Raw genomic sequence first — 20,977 nt, forward strand, 5'->3', positions numbered from 1 at the left:
TCAGGCAAAAGCAGTAGCTTTAAGACAGATCGGTCTGATTCTTACAAGATGATCACTTCTTCTTAGAGAGTCTTTGTCATCAGAGATAACTCTCTTCCTCTATAGAGTGGACAGTCTTTCCACGGAGCTTTGCTCTTCCTGGAATCCAGGGCAGTCATAAGCTCGGGACAAGGACCTTATGGCTCCTCTGGTATTGCTGGAACAGGACATTGTAAATGGTAAGTTTCAGTTACTCTCACTTTTGTGTCTCTAGTCTTGATGAAGGGTGAGGTAGGTTAGGCACCACCCGTTTTTACGTGGACACTCTGATTACCACAGCTATGCGGAGTAAAATAGGAGAATTCAGAGTCAAGGCAGACACGACACGCCAGGCTTTCTGTCCTGCTTTCCATTACCATGCAGGGCCGAAGGAACCAACTCTTTCCAGCAAATCAGCTCTGAGTTTGTGTTATAGAATCGTCTTTCCCAGCTTCCAGTCCATTTTCTCAAAGCACAATTCATCTCAAGCCCATGTATCCAGTTCTAGAAAAGACTTCTACAGACAGCCAGATAGTCCTGACCCAGCCACTGGCATGATTCACAGATAGCCCCCGCCCACCTCAACACACACACAAACACACACACACACACACACACACACACACACACACACACACACACACACGATTCAAAATACCCGCACCTCTCCCTTAAATTCACCCCAGCCAAACTTCTTTCCATTGTCTTCCCACATAGAAGAATGGCACCTCCTGAGCCAGAAACCCAGATGTCATGTGTGATGGTTTGTATATGCTCAGCCACTATTAGAGTGCCACTATTAGAAGGTGTGGCCCTGTTGGAGTAGTTGTGTCACTGTGGGTGTGAATATAAGACCCTCATCCTTTCTGCCTGCGAGCCAGTATTCTGCTAGCAGCCTTCAGGTGAAGATATAGAACTCTCAGCTCTGCCTACACCATGTCTGCCTGGATGCTGCCAGGCTCCCACCTTGATGATAATGGACTGAACCTCTGAACCTGTAAGCCAGCCTCAATTAAATATTGTCTTTGACAAGACTTGTATTGATCATGGTGTTTGTTCAGAGCAGAAAATCTCTAACTAAGACATCATGGTTGGTTCTCTCTTTCAAAACTCACATCCAACTTTTGGCAGTTTTTCTTGCTAAACATCCTAATCTTACTTACACCATTTCCTCCTTAGTCTTAATCACCTTCATCTGCAACCAGAGCCGTTGCAACAACCTAACTTGTCTTTCCCTCAGTCTTACTTCTCAACCTGTCTGTTACCAGAATAGTCTTCTTAAATCCCAAGTACACTTTGCTGTTTAAAATGATGAGTGGTACCCCATGACCTCAGGATAAAGGCCAAACTCATCATGGCCTGTAAGGCACACAATGGTGATGCACAAATACCTTTTTATAGTCTACCTGCATCTCACTATGCTACACTCCTCGCTCTCAAAAATGCAACGAATTTAATGGTCAGAGAGGTCCGTTCTATCCTGACATTCTGCCTACAAGATGCCTGTTCTGCCTTCCTAAAGCTAAAGGGTTCAAGAAAGTTTAGCCATTTGCATTGGTTCAAAGGAAATGGGAAGTCCTTAATAGAAATGAAGGCTTTCCCATCTCAGGTGTCTGGGTTCGTTGTCTCTGTAAACCCAAAGCATGAATTTCATAGGCAACAAGAGGAGGGTGTGTGTATAATGTTTATTATAAGTTATTTATAAGTTGAAAAGATTGGAGGTAAGCAGAGCTCACGTATAGCAAGAGTATGTCCCAGGCAAAGGATTGCCACCAATGGTCATTGTCTAGGGATTAATAAGACTTTTCAAGGTTGAGGCATAGGAGTGAGCTGGTCTGCTTTCCAAGGGCTGGACTCTGGCAGGCTGCCTTTCCCCAGAGCTTGGCAGCAGTGAACAGTGCCCTCTAGTGTCCTTATGCAGGCCTCTGAAATTGGTACCCTAACATGGTGTCTTATTCAGGATTTCTATTCCTGGTCAAAACAGCATGACCAAGAAGCAAGTTGGGAAGGAAAGGGTTTATTCAGCTTACACTTCCACGTTGCTCCTCATCACCAAAGGAAGTCAGGACTGGAATTCAAGCAGGTCAGAAAGCAGGAGCTGATGCAGAGGCCATGGAGGGATGTTACTTGCTGGCTTGCTTCCCCTGGCTTGCTCAGCTTGCTTTCTTATAGAACCCAGGCCTACCAGCCCAGGGATGGCACCACCCACCGTGGCCCCTCCCACCCTTGATCACTAATTGAGAAAATGCCTTACAGCTGAATCTCATAGAGGCATTCCCTCAAATGTGGCTCCTTTCTCTGTAATAACTCCAGCTTGTGTCAAGTTGACACACAAAACCAGCCAGTACACACGGCATGATTCTTTTGTGCTTCTGGAAAATAGAGATTATAACTATGCATAGTTTTTAGTTAGTTCTACATTTTCCTATCCTTCAGTCTTGGCAGAATCCTGAGTTTTAGCCTTTATGGTCATCTAGAAGTAGAGATTCCTTAGTGCTTAGTACTGGTCAGCATTATAGCCCTCAGCCTGAGGTCTGGAAACCCAGTCCCTCTAGCCTCTGCTGCATTAAGTAGAGTCTTTGAGTTCTGGAAGAGAGCATCATTAGGTGGCTTCCTACAGCAAATGACAGAAAACAGCTTACATAGACAAAAAAAAAAAAAATGGCTTTACCATGTAGCATACCAAGTTTCTTAAACGTGTAACTATACATTATAGATAACGTGTAATAATACTGTTGGTGGTGGTGAAACCTTTACCCAGTGTTTCTAGTCTCTCATCATCATCAGAAAACCTTTTTCTTTTAATGAGGCAAAGTAAGGAATTAGGAGGAAGTTCATTTCAGAACAAAAGTGCGCACTCAGGCAGTGGGTGAGGGCCCCAGAAATGGTCACACTGCACAGAACTTTGGGCAACTTTTTTAGGGCAATCGTTAATGCAGGGAAAGAGTAGCCATGAGTTTAGGAAGAGAAAAATCAGGGAACCGCAGGGATGGGCTGGGATCCCTTTTGTTTACCCAACAGGGCTACTATCCATTTTTGTCCTTATATGGAGATTTCAGATATGACATAGCAACAAATGCATGAAGGGAAAAGGGCACTTTACAAGGCTAATCAATATAGAGACGTCATTCAAATGACAGTTGCTATCTCTGCTGGGCCCCAGTCAGTTTTGGGTGGTCTTGCTTTTCCTGTTTAAGGAACATACCTCTCCATCATTGTAATCTGCTGTTGCAGCAGTCTCTAGCCTACCACAGTGCCCGCAACAGTGCAGACACTTCCTTCTCTTTGCCTCGCTCTCTTCAACACGTCAGCCACTTTTCTTTTCTTGTGAAAGCATGCTGAAGCTGACAGCAACAGCTCCGGGCAGCGTGTGGTGAAATAGCACCAAGTCCAAAGACTGATAGCGAACTGGCCAATCCTTGTACCTCAGGATCCAGCAGATTGCGGTTTGCTGGCCCCAGCCATGTTCACGTGATCAGCTCGATGCCTGACAAGAGAGTGGAATCCTGTGACTGCCTCAGAGCGGTGGTTCTCAAAATCAGCATCCGCATTGCTTAGAAACTTGCTGGAGATGCAAATTCTTAGGCCCTACCAAACTCAGAAACTGTGAAAGAGACCTAGCTCTCCAGATGACTCTGCTATAGCTCAACTTGGAGAATTTCTGGCTTAAGCTAACTGAAAATGATTTCCTGGTGCCAGGAAAGCTCTAGCCTCCCCTAAATCTCGTGATTATCACATACTGAGAAAGATCGTGTTTTGTTACAGTAATAAGTCAGGGAATTAGAGCTGACTGAAGGGGGCAGCTCTTAGATTGGCTTACATGATTCAGTCTGAGTGCTCCAACAAATTTTATTTATTTTATAATAAATAAATGCTACCACAACGGAAAGGCTTTGCACTGATAGTGCTGAAGGCCAGGAATCTTGCTGGCGAGCCACTTGTCTTCAACCCACATTGAAAGGCAGAAGAAGCTAGGCTCTCATGTCAGTAAATGACGGAGGTGGGTGTCAGCTATGCAGCAACAGGGTAGGTGAATTTGAAAGCAAGCCGTATTGTAAAAAGGGGGTCTTGTGTTTTGTTTCAGTTTTTTCTTTCTGCTTTTCTTTCTTTCTTTTTTAAAGATTTTTATTTAGAAGTTGTATCTTGGGTATTCTAGGTTTCTGGGCTTATCCACTTATCAGTGAGTGCATATCAAGTGACTTCTTTTGTGATTGGGTTACCTCACTAAGGATGATATCCTCCAGATACATCCATTTGCCCAAGAATTTCATAAATTCATTGTTTTTAATAGCTGAGTAGTACTCCATTGTGTAAATGTACCATAATTTCTGTATCCATTCCTCTGTTGAGGGACATCTGGGTTCTTTCCAGCTTCTGGCTATTATAAATANGGCTGCTATGAACATAGTGGAGCATGTGTTCTTATTACCAGTTGGAACATCTTCTGGGTATATGCCCAGGAGAGGTATTGCTGGATCTACCGGTAGTACTATGTCCAGTTTTCTGAGGAACTGCCAGACTGATTTCCAGAATGGCTGTACCAGCTTGCAATTCCACCAGCAATAGAGGAGTGTCATTGAGAAGAGAGGCCCTTTGGTCTAGCAAACTGTATATGCCCCAGTACAGGGGAATGCCAGGGCCAAGAAGTGGGAGTGAGTGGGTAGGGGAGCAGGGCGGGGGGAGAGTATAGGGGACTTTTGGGATAGCATTTGAAATGTAAATGAAGAAAATATCTAATAAAAAGATTTTTAAAACAAGAGAGAAGAAGATTTTTATTTATTTTATAATAAATAAATAAATGCCACCAGAAGAGAGCATCAGAACCCATCACAGATGGTTGTGAGCTACCATGTGATTGCTGGGATTTGAACTCAGGACCTCCAGAAGAACAGTCAATGCTCTTAACCACCGAACCATCTCTCCAACCCAACACCTGCTTTTCTTACAAACAATAACCAGCTCTCTTAACTCCCTGTCAGCCGTCCTCCCGGTGTCCAGTGCAGCCCCTACAAATGTTCCTCCCTCAGTTTCCCTGACAGTCTGCTTAAATAGTCCCTCCTCCCAACTGTTGTAGCCTATCTGCTACAGTCTCTCCCACCTCAACTCTCCTAAACTATCTCCTGCACCAACTGCCTTCTCTTCCTCCTCTGCTGGCCCAATCCTCTTCCTCAGCCTCGGCTGGCTTTTTCATACCCTTTCCTGCCAAGGGTCATGCAGGAGGAACAGCAAATGGCTTTAGAACTCACGGAATGCAGCCCACAGGTTATCACAGCCACATGGGTGGGCCTCGGGATGGCACGGCCCTGAGGACCACGTGTGAGGCCTGCTGCCCTCACATCATCTTAATATAAGAATTATGAAAACTCTAAGGGAGCTTCCAGTCCCTCACTGGGCAGTGTCTCTGGCACTCACAATATTAATGCTTGGTCTCTTTCAGACATTGCTGCTAGGGCAGATTAATGATTCAATCACCACCCTAGAGAAGAACTTAGAGACATAGATTGTCAACACTGACTGCCACCCTTAGAAAACATGTGGAAAAATAAACTTGTTAGTGAAACTAGTTGAGATGTTTTTACTACTGACTCTGATATATATATATATGTTAAAAAAAATAAAAAAATCTTAGGGAACAATATGAAGTTGAGAAAGGCACATGGTCAGGGAACAAGAACAGCACTGGCTGACGTGACTCTCACTGAAGCTGGACTGGTAATAATTGATTTCTTATATCCACTTTTGCCCTCAACTTCCTGATATGCTTTATTAAGAATTGTTAGCCAGGCGTGGTGGCGCACGCCTTTAATCCCAGCACTTGGGAGGCAGAGGCAGGCGGATTTCTGAGTTCGAGGCCAGCCTGGTCTACAGAGTGAGTTCCAGGACAGCCAGGGCTACAGAGAAACCCTGTCTCAAAAACCAAAAAACAATAACAAACAAACAAACAAAAAGAATTGCTGATGCATTCTGAGGATTTACAGTAGATATGACTGTTTTTTATATAAAAGTTAAGATTTCTTTTAACATTTTTACAAGATTACTTTTAAAGATAAATAACAATTGCTCCTTTCTTTCTTTGTAACTGCAGATTGTTGCCTGCCAGTAAGAGAAATTGGCTTAGAAACTCCCTTGCTTGCTTACACTTTGTTAATCTATAACAAGTTGCCTGGTTGTGGATGTACATGGGTTTTGGGGAATAATTTGTTTTCTTTACCTGTACTACATAAAGGTATTGGATAACACACTGTTTTCCACAATCATTTTCATAATCATTTACTAGAAGAAAACTAAAATGTAATCACATTGTAATTGTATACTGCTTGAAAGATTTTGCTGGGATATGTAAGCTATGGAAGAAAGCATGTCTGGCTGGGGACTGGTGAGATGGCTTCACCTCAGAGGCTAAACGCACTGGCTGTTCTTCCAGAGGTCCTGAATTCAATTCCCAGCAACCACATGGTGGCTCACAACCATCTGAAATGGGATCTGATGCCCTCTTCTGGCCTGTAGACAAACATGCAGACAGAACTCTGTATACATAATAAATAAATCTTTTTTTTTAAAATGTATGTCTGGAACATGTTTCTTTCTGTATATGGGTAAAGTTTGTGAAAATGGGGGTTGCAACAGTGTTCCTTCCATCCATCAACTGTGTGCATGTATGTACACATGTAAAGCTTGTCTGGGTATGGCTTGGAGCTCACTCTATCCACCCATTGTGTAATTATGTATGTACGTGTATGTGTGAAATTCTTGGAGCCTGCTTGCTGGAGCTTTGCTCTAACCATTCTCAATGTGAATGTGTCTGTGTCCCTCTGTTAGTACTCCTTCTAGGCTCCATCCAGCAGTTACCTGGCAACAGCCAGGTGTGCCTGACTCACTATAAAAGGGGCTGCTTGCCCCCTCCTCTCTCTCTTACTCTCTTATTCTCTCTGACTCCCTTCTCTCCCTGACCTCTTTCTCCCTCTCTTCCCCTACCCACTTTATGTTCCTGGCTGGCCTCTCTCTCTCCTCCTCCTCCCTTCCCAACTCCCCTTCTAAATAAACTATTTAATAAATAAATATATTCCACACTATACCCATCAAATGGCTGATACCTCAGGGGGAGGGAATTCCTCAGCCTGGACCTGCAAAGGTGCCCCTCCCACACCTCACCATACCTAGCTCTACAACCATAGTCTCTCCCTCTCTTTTTTAAAACATAAAACACCATCTGTAGATCTGTATGCATTTATGTATGTGTGTATGTATATATGCATGTATATTGTATATATGAAGTTACTGGACTCTGCCTTTTGTTTCATACACTGTGTGTGTGTGTGTGTGTGTGTGTGTGTGTGTGTGTGTGTGTGAATTTTCTCTCTTTCCTTCTCTTTCTCACCGGCTCCAAGGGGTTAAAAGAGTTGAAAGAGTTAAAAGTTTTCCTTGCTGGCCATAGAGAGTGCCAGCCCCAGTAAGTTAAGCATTGTTCCCTCTGCTGAGTGGCTTCTCTAATCCCCGGCTTTTGGCAGCAGCCCCTGTAGGTATCTGGATCCAGCCCCAGCAGCAGCAGCTCTAAGCATTGACTCCCAACAGCTGCCTGCCTCGGTTTACCTACCATGTGGATGCCAAAGCCAGTCATTGAAATTCAAGAGGTAACCAGCACTGAAGGTTATAGGGTCAAGCAGGGTGTTGTTGTTGTTGTTGTTGTTGTTGTTTTGTTTGGTTGGTTTTTAGGTTTTTAGAGATAGGGTTTCGATGTCTTGGAACTCACTCTGAAGACCAGGCTGGCCTCGAACTCAGAAACCCACCTGCCTCTGTCTCCCAAGTGCTGAGATTAAAAGCATGCACCACCACCAGCAGGGTCAAGCAGTTCTAACAGCTAAGAATTCTTAAAGGGCCAGGCTCACAAGATAAATCACACTACAGCATACTAATTTACTTGTAAAATGGGATGCCAAACACTCAAAAAACAAAAGCTTTTCCTTCAGATCTCAGAATACCTGGGCTATCACCAGCAGCTGCTACCCACATTTACAGTGGTTCTTCCCATGTCAATTAACCTAATTAAGAAAGTCCCTGACAGATGTAGCCACTGACTTGTCTCTTAGCTGATCCTAATCAACTTGACAACCAAGAGTAACAGTTAATAAGTTAAAAAGGAAAAAGCAGAAATGGCTATGGAGTAGAAGGGCTCTGTCCAGGGAAAGTTGCATCTTTGGCTCTTCAGAATGGCACACACCTTTCATCCCAGCAGAGGTAGGGAGATCTCTGAGTTTGGGGACAGCCTGGTCTACACAGTGAATTCCAGGACAGCCAGATGTAGACAGACACTGCCTCACCTCACCCCAGCCCACCCCCCCCCAAAAAGAGAAAAAAAATGACCTAAGCCATTTAACAATAAGACACTCAAAGGAGAATCAGTCACATCCACTCACCATGAGCTGAAGTTCCCTGAGAAAGGGAAGTCAGTGCTGAAGATGCCGTAGTCAATCTGCAGTGGAGAGCGACACTGCCCTAAGCTATCTCTTTCAGCAACCTGAGCAGAGTCCTCCTCTTTAAGTGACCTCCACCAGACCAGACTAGGGTCCTTGGCTTCATCATAGGAAAGAATTTCAGACCTTCCTAGTATCAAGAGTTGGAGATTTTATTAAAATGCATTTATTGATTGGGGAGATTTTATTAAAATGCATTTATTGATTGGTTGATTGACTTTTTAAAAACACAATATGTAGTAGTATTTGTAGTCTACACAGAATATCTAAGTAGTCCTGGCTGACGTGGAACTCACGATGTGGACTTCTGCCTCTGTAGTGCTAGGACTGAAGGCATGTGCCACCAGGCCTGGCTTTATTGTACTACTTTATTAGTGTGTGTGCATGCACTTGCGGAGGCTGGAAGACATCTTGCTGGAATTGATTCTCTCCTTCTGCTACATGGGGCCCCAGTGCTCACATTTGCATCTACAGACCTGGCCACAAGTACATACTTGCTGAGTCATCTCAATTTCTCTGTTTTTGTTTGTTTGCTTGTGTTGTTGTTGTTGTTGTTTGGGCCTCCTTTATGTAGCTCTGGCTAGGCTGGAACTCTCTATGTAGGCCAGGCTGGCCTCAAACTCAGAGACCCACCTGCTTCTGCCTCCCCAGTGCTGAGATCAAAAATGTGTCTGGCTCAAAATATTTTAATAAAGGATATAAGTACTAGGGCTAAGAGAAAGGAGGGTACTTAGGCAAAGAAAATAAGACACATCTAAGACATGTCCTAGTATGAGTCTATGTTCCTCAAAGGAGAGCCACAGTTAAGTGTTTTAGGATCAATCCTATATACCAGTTTGGTGGCTCTCAGGTTGTGTCTCAAGAGGTGGTTAAAATTCCGCCCATCCACACCCTCTCTTGCTAAGTGAGATTCTAGGGTTGTTATGGAGGTAGTTATAACCTGAAAAGATAAAACCAGAGGCCACTTGGAAGTATCCTTTCCTATAAGTGAGGTTTCTGGTGTGATGCCTAGAGAATCGTAGTCTTGTGGCTGGAAGGGGGGAGACCTTGGGCAGCTGTGAGCTGTGCTGAAATTCTTCCTTCTCTGCTGGTAAGGCTCCTTCCCCTTCTCGTCTTCTCTAAAGTTTCTCTGTCTTTCTATCCGCCTCAGGATGCACTAATTAAAAATTAAAATAAAACAAAATGGTAGGGCCGGGCGTGGTGGCGCACGCCTTTAGTCCCAGCACTCGGGAGGCAGAGGCAGGCGGATTTCTGAGTTCGAGGCCAGCCTGGTCTACAAAGTGAGTGCCAGGACAGCCAGGGCTACACAGAGAAACCCTGTCTCGAAAAAACCAAAAAAAAAAAAAATGGTAGTTCCTTTTTTCCCCTTCAAGATAGGGTTAGCTCTGGCTATGATAGAACTCCCTCTGTACTCCAGGCTGGCCTCAAACTCACAGAGAACTGCCTGTCTCTGCTTTCCAGTGCTACCATCACCTCCTGGTTTCCACTTACTTTTCAAAAACTAAGTCTTCATTTCCCTCTCAGCGTCTCTGGGTATTTTGTGTCATAATAAGAGCAAGAATTCCACTTTTATAACAATCTTTACATGTTAAAGGTTTTGCCTGTCCAACGTCCCCTAAAGACCTTCATTTGGATTTTCAGGAAGGAAAAATCACGACTTTCTACAGTGTCGTGGGGTAGAGACAGGATACCCAGCTCCCTACTATCTCATTCACAGCTCCCTGATAAACTCGCTTAATCTTTTAGAAACCTTGACTCAGGTCAGTTGGGGACTCAGTGCTTTGGCCTAGACAAGAATTTCAGGTCTAGTCAGTGTGAAGCAGAGCCGGAGTCTAATAAAAAAAAAGAGCGTAGACTTCAGCACGAGAGTTCAGAGGAAGTGGGGAGACATAGAAGCAACAAGACACACCTAAAAGGCAGAGTGTGGGTTGTCTGAGAGTTCTCCCACACTTTCACAACATTCAAATACACCGTTTTGGTGGATTTTGAAGTTACCATGTGAAAGGTCTGCTAAGGGATGTAAACAAGTGGGGGCAGGGGAGGGGGCTGACAGTGTTGGGGTCCAGAAGTCACCTAGCAAACCACACAAACGCAATCTCAGTAGATGGGGGTAGTTTATTGAGCATACACCCCAGGACTGAAGTGTATGCTCACTAAACTATCCCTATCTGACTGAGACCAGGATTCAGGCTCAGGAGCTGAACAGCACCATTGATATAAGATCCTACAAGGTTTTTAAGCCTAAAATCCACAAACATCTGTGCCAAGTTATTCCACCAATCAGGGTTTAGGGAGTTTCCTTTGGAACATGTCATGTTTTGTACACTTAGCCTGCTCCCATTGGTTGGTGTATTCAACTGTGGCAGGGGTCTTGCCTTGTCTAACATTCATGTCTTAACTTGCCAATCAGGATGTCAGTTGCCCACATACATGTCTCTTTCTGCCAAGTAGGATGTCAGTTTCCAGGGAGGCCTTGGGAACTGAAAATTTTCTCAACTCCTAACAAAATGGAATTCTTATTTCAAATAGTTTCTTATATTGATGCAGGTGCCTCTGTTATGTTGGGATCCATCCTAAGGGTCAGCTTATAAAAGCAAATACCATAAGAGCTTATGCACAGGTTCAGGAAGTGCTGCTGGGCGGATGGTTTGACCTTAACACTTTACCTAGATGGTAACAACAGGATTTCACATAAAGGAACTGTCTAGCTCACCTGAATACATGATAGTAAGGCATCTTTACTATAAACAAGGCCAGCACTCTTGGTTGAGATTCTCAGGAAAAGGAATGAGGTCCTGGGACCCAAGAGCACATGCATACAGTCATTGGTCCTAGTTCACTGCTATTTGGGAATAAAGTATCTCTACATAAAAGGATATCATGTTTATGCTAACACTCTTTGCAGCTGTACTAGAATCCCAAGGCTTCCATCAGACTCCCAGGTGAGGGAACTTTTCCGGTTATACACCCCTTCAATTTCTTCTGTCTTTCTAACCTACATCAACTGGAAGCCAAATCCAGAACTTTAGAATAAATGGAGAAAGCTAGATACATCTGACGTAATTAGCTAGCTTTATGAATGAGGAAGCAGACTTAGGGAAGGGAAGTGTTTTGATGCCCCATGAAACTGAAACCAAGTCTTGGATTTCCTTCCCTCTAGGTCAAAATTTCTCTCATAACAAAGCACAGCAACAAGAGGCTTCTGCTCTGAGACTTTAAAATTCTGCTGTTTCAAAGAAATGGCAAATGCTCCAGGAGACCAGTATGTCTCACTTGGTTTAAAAACTATATAGTTATAGATAAGCATGGAAATATCACACGGCACCCTAAGTACATATTGTTATGAAATAGAATGTGTCAAGGCGGGGGCCATGCCGAGTTATGCCCACCGGAAATTGCCCCATGCAACAGACCTGGTGTGAAAAGGTTAGTCAGGGAAGGGGAGAGGAGTGAGGACCTGGGAAGAGACAGAGGCAGGCAAGTGGACATGTAGACAGACAGACAGACAGATGGGTGGCCCCGCTCACTCCAGCCCATAAGTACACTGTAGCTGGCTTCAGACACACCAGAAGAGAGTGTCAGATCTCATTATGGGTGGTTGTGAGCCACCATGTGTATGGGTGTTTCATCTGCACGTATATATGTAGACCATGTGCATGCACTGCCTCTGGAGGCCAGAAGAGGGCACCAGATCCCCTGGGACTGTAGTTGCAGATGGTTTGAGCCACCCTGTGTGTGTTGGCAATCAAACCCAGATCCTCTGGAATATCAGCCAGTGCTCTTAATGGCTGCACCATATCTCCTACCCCCTAAAACTAACATTAAAAAATTATTTTGTAAAATCTAGAGAGATAACTCAGTGCTTAAGAGCATGTACTACTCTTGAAGAAAACCCAAGTCTGAGTCCCAAGCCCCACATCTGGTGGCATCTCCAGGGTATTTGACACCTCTGGCTCCTGAGGACATCTGTACTCATGTGTTTAGATACACACACACACACATACACACACACACATGCACCCACTCATGCATGTGTTCACAATCACACACAATTAAAGATGATAGAAATAAATATACATTTAAAATTTTTTAAATGACTAATTCGAGCAGAGTCTAGCTATGCTTTAATGTGGATAGGCTAGTTATAAGTCAGTCTAAAAGATAGTGTCATGGTTTGGAAAGTTCTCATATGGTAACGGGCTATATTATTTGAATACCCACAGGCTAAGTGAACAAGCTATGACTTAAGTTCACACCACTATGTGTATTTAAATTTCCTACCAGCTTCTTCTCTTACTTCTGTCTGTCCCTTCCTGGTTGTAGGATTTGCTCTCAGCTGGTTCCCACGCTGTCTCTAGGTGTGACTATTTCTGGACATCTCTGTGTATGCCTGACTCTATGTACATTTTCTTCTAAGAATCGATGTCAATGTACATGAATGTATGCTTTTCACTTTTCCAGCATCTGCCGCCCCCTGTGCCCCCACTCTTTGAGACAGAGTCTTGCTATGTCACCTTAGTTGGGGAGGAATTCATGATAGGAACCAGGCGACTTCAACCTCACAGAGGTTCACCCTACTTCTGTCTCCTAAGTGCTGGGATTAAAGGCATGCACCACCATATCCTGCAACATCTATCTTTTTAATTTCTCACTGTAAGGATTCTAGTCTAACTTTTGCCCCATTTAATACCTCCACATCTCTGGGGCTCAGTAGTTAAGAGCACTGGTCGCTCTTCCAGAGATCAGGGCTCGATTCCCAGGATCCACATAGCTGTAACTCTAGTTCCTGGGGGTGTGGTACCTCCTTCTGAACTATGTGAGTACTACATGCATCTGGTACATTACCAACACATGGATGTGAAACACCCATAGACACCTATATAAAAACAAATGATACCATCATGTCTCTAACTACCCTTTTCTTCCTTCTATATTTCCAGTCTCCTATTTCTTTTCCTCATTTTTTTAATTAAGTGATGCTGGTGCTTCCTAGATGTATAACTCCTTTATAAATTCATAACTCAACAAAACAAGGCAATTAAATTTCTTTCTGTCTCTTTGTAAACATTAATTGTTAATTTCTTTGTGAGCTAGTGGTAGAGTCATCTTTCCTCTAGTTGATATTTGTTGAGATATAAAATTGGCTGGATGAAGTGGAGTGTACCTTGTAATGCCTGTAGGACCTTGGGAGGTTCAGGCAAGAAAGACCACAGTGAAGTCAAGGTCATCGTCTGGAGGGGGGAGGGAGTTACATGAGCAATGTCTAACTTTCATCTTTCTAGTCAGTGTCAGCTAATGTCTTCTTCTTATAACTTACCTTGGAATAGAATGAAAGCTCTTTTCTTCCTTTTATAATCCAGCCTCCCATACATGACTATAGGCCTTTTCCTACTCTAAAGAATTTCATTTTAACCATGACAATCCTAAATAGCTACAGGCGTCAGATGCATATCTCTGGGACTTCCAGGCCAAGGCTACACAGTTAGACTCTGTCTCGAAGAAGGGGTAGGAGGAGGAGGAAGAGGAGAAGGAGGAGGAGGAGGAGATGAGGAGAAGAAGAGAAGGAGGAGGAGGAGAAGAGGAGGAAGAGAGAAGAAGGAGAAGAGGAGGAAGAAGAAGAAACAAAACTGCAAATTATTTTACATACTTTGTATCAAGAGATGAGTAGGATCTTTCTCTCTCTCTCTCTCTCTCTCTCTCTCTCTCTCTCTCTCTCTGTTGTTGTTGGTTTTCAGACAGGCTTACTCTACGCAGCCCAAGCCTTCCAGGAACTCACTCTGTAGACCAGGCTAGCCTCAAACCCAGAGATCCATCTGGTTTTGCCTCCCAGGTGCTGAGATTAAAAGTGTACACCACCAGCAGCACCTGGCATTTGCTTCGTTTTGTTTTTTGAGGTTTTATTTATTTTTTATTTTATTCGATGTGTATATGAGTGTTTGCCTGAATGTATTCTTCTGCAGCACACACATGCGGTGAGCACCCATGGATGCCAGAAGAGGGCATTGGATTCCCCTGGCACTGGAGCTTTCGATGGTCAAAGGCTTCCCTGTGGGTGCTGGGAATTAAGCTTGGGTCCTCTGGAAGAGCAGCACATGCTCTTAAGCACTAAGCCATCTCACCAGCTCCTGCTCGGGCCTTCAGCTGTTCTAATGACTATCATACAGTGGAAAGTGAAGATATCTAGCTTCCAACCCCGCATCATAAAGGCCATGTGAATGTACTAGAACGTTATTTTTTTTGGAACTTTTACTTATAGAACTCTGAGCAACCACCACTCGGAGATGTCACACGTAGCTTCTCCAGTTGATGTTCACAGCTGGGTTCAGACTTGAAGCTCTCCTGCTCTGATACCAGACGTATTTGTGAGGAATCTTCCCAGAAATCACAACCTCCAGTTGTCTGAGTCTTCAACCCTCACTCAAACAATGCTAGGCCCTTTCGTACCCTCCTCAAACCAGAAGTATAGCCAGCTTCCAAAAGGCAAGCTTTCCTGTGAGGTGATGCATCTGATAAGCTTTAAAAGTAACAGCATTTAAAATGTAGAGATGAACCTACACAAGGTTTTGGTTGAGAAAAAAGACAATATAAATAAAAGAGGGTGAGCTTAGACCTGGACGACAGTAAGAATGACCCTCTGATTGCCCATAGTGATTGTTCTTACTGCCCATTTCCCAGAGATCTTTGCCTCTCACAACAGTGGAGTTATTGCACTAAGACATTAAGCCTCCAAAGTGTTTTGTTACATAAGAATAGATCAGTGGAGGTTGGGGAAAATGGCTCAGTGGTTAATGGAACTTGTTGCCCTTCTAGAGGAAGACAGTTCAGTTCCCAGTACCCACAACGGGTGTCTCACAACCACCTGTAACTCCAGCTCTGGGGGATCCAATGCAATCTTCTGGCCTCCATAGGCACAGCATACAGAAAATCCGCTCCACCCCCACATACACATTCATAAATTTTTAAGTCTTCAAATAATAAGCTCTTGGAATTCTATACCTGGCCTATTCCAAAGGCAACCAAGATAGTTACCTTTCTCCTAGTCCCTTCATGACTCCCTAGCTTGGATGATGTCACTGAAGTCAGTGATGGGACTTGAACTCAGATCCTCTGCAAGAGAAGCCAGTGCTCTTAACCACAGAGGCATCTCTCCAGTCCCCCTGAATCTCTTCTTATGCTGGTCATTATATTAGAACACATCTTAATGACTTTGTTTACTTTAATGTCAGGCCACTTTAAAGCCCTGTTCTTAGTACAAAAGGCTCAGCATATCAACTTTGACATATGGCTTTGGGGTCGATACAATTTAGCCCATGACATTGCTCCGAGGTGGAGCAAAGGAGGCCCTGACCCCTTTCATTTCTGTGGTAGAAAACCATAACCACCTCTTAGGACTGCGCAGTAGAACTTCCCCCACCCCCAAAGAAAATGAAATGTTCAAGAGAAGAGAAGAAACTTGAGCAGCCAGGAAAAATATTCACTATTCCTTCCTGACAGAAATTCATAAAGGAAGTGGGAACCTACAAGATGTTCCCCCTCTTAATTTTCAATCGAAACCAGCTCTGACCTCTGAAATTGGGCTATTGCCCCCATGTGCCCTTTCCAGTTCTGGTGACCACTCCCTTCTTCATGATCTTCCTGCCCTCCCTTTTTGAGCCTCTTCTGCCCAAACCCTTTTGTTAGTTGTTCTTCCTTTTCATAGCATGTGAAAATGTGTGCCAAGTTTCTCTGTTTGGTTCCCTCTCCTTCTTAACCCCACCTCCTTTTTCCTCACTACCCCCCTCCCTGGCTACTCTTAATAATTGGATATAGGGATAAGCTATAGAGACCTTATCCATACTCTATTGTAAGCCCTTCTTTCTGCCATGAAGCCAGGAAGCAACCAGGCTAGCAACATTCTGCAAGCAAGCCGTGTGTTACCTTCCTAGGAATTCTGCAGGGGTTGGCATGGAGCTTCTTCAGTGAGCGGGGAAGGGGTGTGTATTCTCATGCTTTCTTGGGAGAGAAGCTACTCCCTTATCTAAAGCTTAAAACATCAACCATGTGGGCCACCTCAACCATGTCTCCATCCTGATCGGCCTTCCAAGGGTCAGGGCTTTGTGTCTAACTGATTACTGCGACTCTTCACCTGGACTCTTCATAATGGCCTTTCACTCAGCAACAAGAGCCGAGAACATTACACACACACACACACACACACACACACCCTTCTCCTAGCTTCCTGCCCCTCTTGTATATCTCATGTCCATAAAAAATGCTACCGCCTCCTAATCAGAAAGAAGGAAGAGTTGAGCCTCACCCGGGCTCTCCTTCTCTACCACCCCTATGGACAACCATGCACTCCAGCCTTGTCAGTTCTTAGCACCTCTCTTAGGTTATACAAATGCATTTTCACTTTTAAAACAAAGAACCTTGTTTGTTTGCTTGTTTGCTTGCTTGTTGAGACAGGGTCTCTCTATGTAGCCTTGGCTGTCCTGGAACTCACTACACAGAAGACCAAGCTAGTTTCAAACTCACATAGGTCCACTTGTCTCTGCCTCCCAAGCACTCAGACTAAAGGTCTGTGTCCCCATGCTTAACAAAACAAAGAACCTTTAAAATATAACACAGAGGAGGCCTGAGTTTTAACTAAATAGTTGAGATAATAGGGCTCTATTTTTAATTTTTCTGCCCTGTAGCTCACTTTTCAGACTAGAAGAATACTTTTCTGTTTTTAAAAATATGACGATATATTTTTTTCTTTTAAAATGTATTTAGTTAGGGAGCTAAAGAGATGGTTCAATGGTTAAGAGCACTGGCTACACTTGCAGAAAACCTGGGCTCAGTTCCCAGCACCCACATGGCTGCTCGCAATGATCTCTAGCTCCAGTTCCAAGGGATCCCACCCCCAACCCCCTCTCCTGATCTCTACTGGCACGACACACAAGAGGCACAGGTAAACCTGCAAAGAAAACACTCCTACACACAGAATAAAAATAAATAATACAATTTTTCTAATCAATTATGCATTTATTTATTAAGGAGTATTTATTTATTTATTTATTTTGCATTTATTTATGCATGGTATGCATGCAGAGGTCGGAGAACAACTTTGTGGATCCAGTTCTCTCCCTCTACTTTACTACAGGGTCAAGGAACCAAACAAAGGTTATCAGACTTACGCAACAAGCGGGTAAAGGTTTACCCACCAAGCCTGACCATCAGCCTTATTCTTTTTTTTTTTTTTTTAATTCTTCCTTTTGAGGCAGGGTCTCATGCAGCTTTGCTGACCTTCAATTCCCCGATCCTCCTGCTTCCAACTCCCATGGACAGGATTCCCAGCATGCACCACCACGCTCAGCTCCACGTGTCACTCGTTTATTTATTTATAAATAAAAATAAGACAGATCACAGAGGAGGAAGGAGGATTTGGAGCCATGAGGAAGAGGGTCCAGAGAGAGATCATGGGAACACACCCGAAGCCCAAAGAGCCAGGTCGATGGTAATATGCAAGTATCTCGGGATGGGACCGAGAGGTTGCCAGATTAGCATAGAAAGTAAAGATAGTTCACTTAACTGCCCAGCTATTGAGGTGCAGTTTTAAGTAAATCTTCGTTTCCCTGGGGGATTACTGGGGACTAACATAAGGTAAAGAAATACAGCCAGGCGGTGGTGGCAGCACACCTTTAATCCCAGCACTTGGGAGGCAGAGAAACCCTGTCTCAAAAAATAATAAAAATAAAAATAACAAAAAAGAAAAAGAAAAAAAGAAAGAAATACATCCTCCAGATTAATTCACTGTTTACATGTATATTAAGAATAAATCATGGGGGCTGGAGAGGTGGCTCAGTGGTTAAGAGCACTGACTGCTCTTCCAGAGGTCCTGAGTTCAATTCCTAGCAACCCCATGGTGGCTCACAACCATCTGTAATAGGATCTGATGCCCTCTTCTGGTGTGTCTGAAGACAGCTACAGTGTACTTGTCATATATATAAAATAAATTTTAAAAAAAAAGAACAAATTGTTTATAGTGAGGCAGCAAAGACAACACCGTGGTTGAAAGTACTTACTGCCCTGGCAAAGGACCCAAGTTTAGTTCCTAGAACCCTCAGCAGGCAGCTCACAGCTGCCTATAACATCAGCTCCAGGGGAGAGGAGAGGAGGGGACACAGCACTGTTGCCCATTCAAAAACCTTTGTGATCACCTGACCAGTGTTAGCTGAGTCCCTACTAGGTGCCAGACCCTAGGATGAATATTGGGAATAAATTCATTAAACAGAATGAGTAGACCCCACGCCTTCCAAGGCCTTACCGTTCATTCTGTGATGAGTCACAATGTCAAAGCCTAATGGAGTTTCAGAGGTCAGCTGTGTCACAACTGTTAAGATGTGAAATGTCACCCGCAGCTCCTGGCCCCTAGCTGGTGGTACTCCTTTTGGAGATTGTGAAACCCTTATGAGGCAAAGTCTAGCTGAAGAAAGTGGCTCACCGGGGCAGCCCTTGAGGTTTGTAGCATCTCCCTGCTCCCAAGCCCTGGGATCTCTGTTCTCTTCTCTGATAAACCACGGGTAGGTAAAGAGTCCCAGCCTCCCACCACCATTGTGCTGTCTGTGCATGGGCCTTCTCTACCATGTTGGACTGTGTCCTGTGAAACCATAAGTCAAAACAAATCCTTTGGTCATAGTGAAAAGAAAAAAGAAAATACCACCACTGAATGAAGGAAAGCCTCAATCTTCCATCTTCTGCCTCTCCTGCTAATCAACAGGCATGGCTCCACATACCAAACCAGCGGCTCCATCTGAACTGTTTCATTTAAACACCTCCTTGGAGTTTTGTGTTATTATTGCTAGCCCGCACCCCCCCAACCCCCCCCCCATGTATTACAGATAAGGAAACTGAGGCCTGTAAGGGTTAAATAAGTGATGGAGTTGAGATTTAATCCCAGGCTCATTTGAGACCAGATGTCATATGAACACAATGTCTATGCTTCTCCTTCAAATTCTGTGGTCCAACTAGCCCCTGCTCTTCTGTGTAGACCCTTCACCTAAATGGACCAGCCCTTGCCTTATCTGTGCATAGGTAGAATTTCAGAAGCACTCGCACAGTCCCCAGAGCACTTCAGATTCTTACCTGGTGGTCTTTCTCTAGGAATCTATAAGTGTTATGGAATGGCAACTGATTGACTTGTGTAATCTCAATAATCTGTACTTTGCAATCCATTACTGAAGGAAAAAAAAAATAGCGGAAAAAAGGAAGAAGGGGGAAAAGGAGTGGGGAAAGAAAGGAGAGAAAACAAAAGGTATTGCAGTAAATCTCCAACCCGAATCAGCCCGTGCAAAGAACATATAACTCAGTTATAATATTTATAAGCTGCACGCCTAGATTGGGCCTAGATTGGACCTAGATCTACCACTACATTAGTCTATACCCCCATCTATGAGATCCCTTGCTACTTGTGGCTCCTCCAGACCATGTGGTCCATCTTCCTTCCACCCCCTCTTTCTCTACTTTCCTCATCCTTCTCTTTCCCCTCTCTAAAACCTCCAGCCCCACCTTTCCCTTCCACTGCCCAATCACAGGCTCTAGCCTTTTTCTGACCAGTTAGAATGGGAAGACGTTTCACATGACATCACCTGAGTGTGTGATCCACTCTTCATCAGGGCAGCCCCTCTTGAGGAAGCAGAATTAATATCAAAATACCAACAGCACCAGGGCAATCCACAACAAAAGGTGGAGATAATTATTTGTTTACGGCTTCTGTATAATACATCCCAAGTCCAGCTGCTCCTCTGTGAAATTTTTAATCTTCCTCAACACTGTAAATGCACCCTTCCGACCACTCTGATAATAACCTACTTAAGGGCTGCTCAATGAACACTCACAAAATCCCTCTGGATGCTTCTTGCCTGTGGTGATTTAAATGAGAATGGCTCCTAGAAGTACACATATTTGAATACTTGGTCCCCAGTTGATGGAATTGTTTAGGAAGGATTTGGAGGTGTGGCTTTGTTGGAGAAGGTGTGCCACTGGAGGTGGGTTTTGAAGCCCATGTCTTTCCCTGTGTTACTTCCTACCTGCAGATAAGGATGTAAATTCTCAGCTACTGCTCAAGCGCCACGCCTGCCTGTCTCCTACCATGCTGGTCATAGATTTACCCACTCCAAGTCCCGGTAACCTCTTTCTTCTGTCAGTTGCCTTAGTCATGGTGTCTTATTACAGCAATAAAAAAATAACTAAGGCCAGGCAGTGGTGGGACACGCCTTTAATCCCAGCACTTGGGAGACAGAGGCAGGTGGATTTCTGAGTTCGAGGCCAGCCTGGTCTACAAAGTGAGCTCCAGGACAGCCAGGGCTATACAGAGAAACCCTGTCTCAAAAACAAAATAAAACAAACAAAGAAACAGCTTTTAATGCCATATTCTGTGATCTCTGAGGTTTTTGAAGACTATCTATCTATCTATCTATCTATCATCTATCTATCTATAGTATATCTGAATTATTTGTTTCTAGTCA

This window comes from Mus caroli, chromosome 1 (assembly GCF_900094665.2).
Source record: "Mus caroli chromosome 1, CAROLI_EIJ_v1.1, whole genome shotgun sequence".
Lineage (NCBI taxonomy): Eukaryota > Metazoa > Chordata > Mammalia > Rodentia > Muridae > Mus > Mus caroli.